The following is an 884-nucleotide window of genomic DNA, read 5'->3' as shown; positions in this document are numbered from 1 at the left end:
TTGCTAGAAGACTACCTTGTAAAAAAAATTGTCATTCATTTCAGAAATTAGTTTTGTAATGTTGCTGTGTTATGTTTACCATTGCTTTAAAAAGAGGCTCAATTTATTCAAATATTTGTTGATCTTGGCAATGGAAAAACAGAAGTAAACAAGATCCTTACCTCACATAATTTAGTCTAAAAAAAGACAAACAGGAAGACACAGTACAGGGGGGTAGGTGCTATGGCTAGTGAAATCAGGAGAGGAGTACTGGGTGGGGAATTAATGAAAGCTTCTTGGAGAAAGTAATGTTTGTGATGAGATTTGACCTATAAAATAAATTACATTCAATCCCAGCTACTCGGGAGTCTGAGGCACGAGAATCACTTGAACCCCAGGAGGCAGAGGTTGCAGTAAGCCGAGATCACGCCACTGTACTCCAGCCTGGGCAACAGAGTGAGACTCCATCTCAAAAAAAAAAAAAAAAAAAAATTCAGAGAGCACATCAGAGTTTAAATAGATTTCAGATTTATCAGACAGACTGAATGAGGCTTTAATATTTACAACCAAGAATTGTAACCATACTACGTAGTATATTAGTTTAATTATCCCAACAAATCTATGAGAAAGATATTACTGCCGGCCAAAGTGCTGGAATTACACCTGGGATTACACCTGTAATCCCAGCACTTTGGGAGGCCAAGGCAGACAGATCGCAAGGTCAGGAGTTCAAGACCAACCTGACCAACATGGTGAAACCGCATCTCTATGAAAAACACAAAATTTAGCCGTGCATGGTGGCGTGCACCTGTAATCCCAGTTACTCAGGAGACCAAGGCAGGAGAATCACTTAAACCCGGGAGGTGGAGGTTGCAGTGAGCTCCACTGCACTCCAGCCTGGGTAA

The sequence above is a fragment of the Cebus imitator genome, unplaced genomic scaffold, assembly GCF_001604975.1.
Source record: "Cebus imitator isolate Cc_AM_T3 unplaced genomic scaffold, Cebus_imitator-1.0 Scaffold285, whole genome shotgun sequence".
NCBI lineage: Eukaryota > Metazoa > Chordata > Mammalia > Primates > Cebidae > Cebus > Cebus imitator.
The sequence above is the reverse complement of the archived record's forward strand: the minus strand, read 5'-3'. Positions refer to the sequence as shown.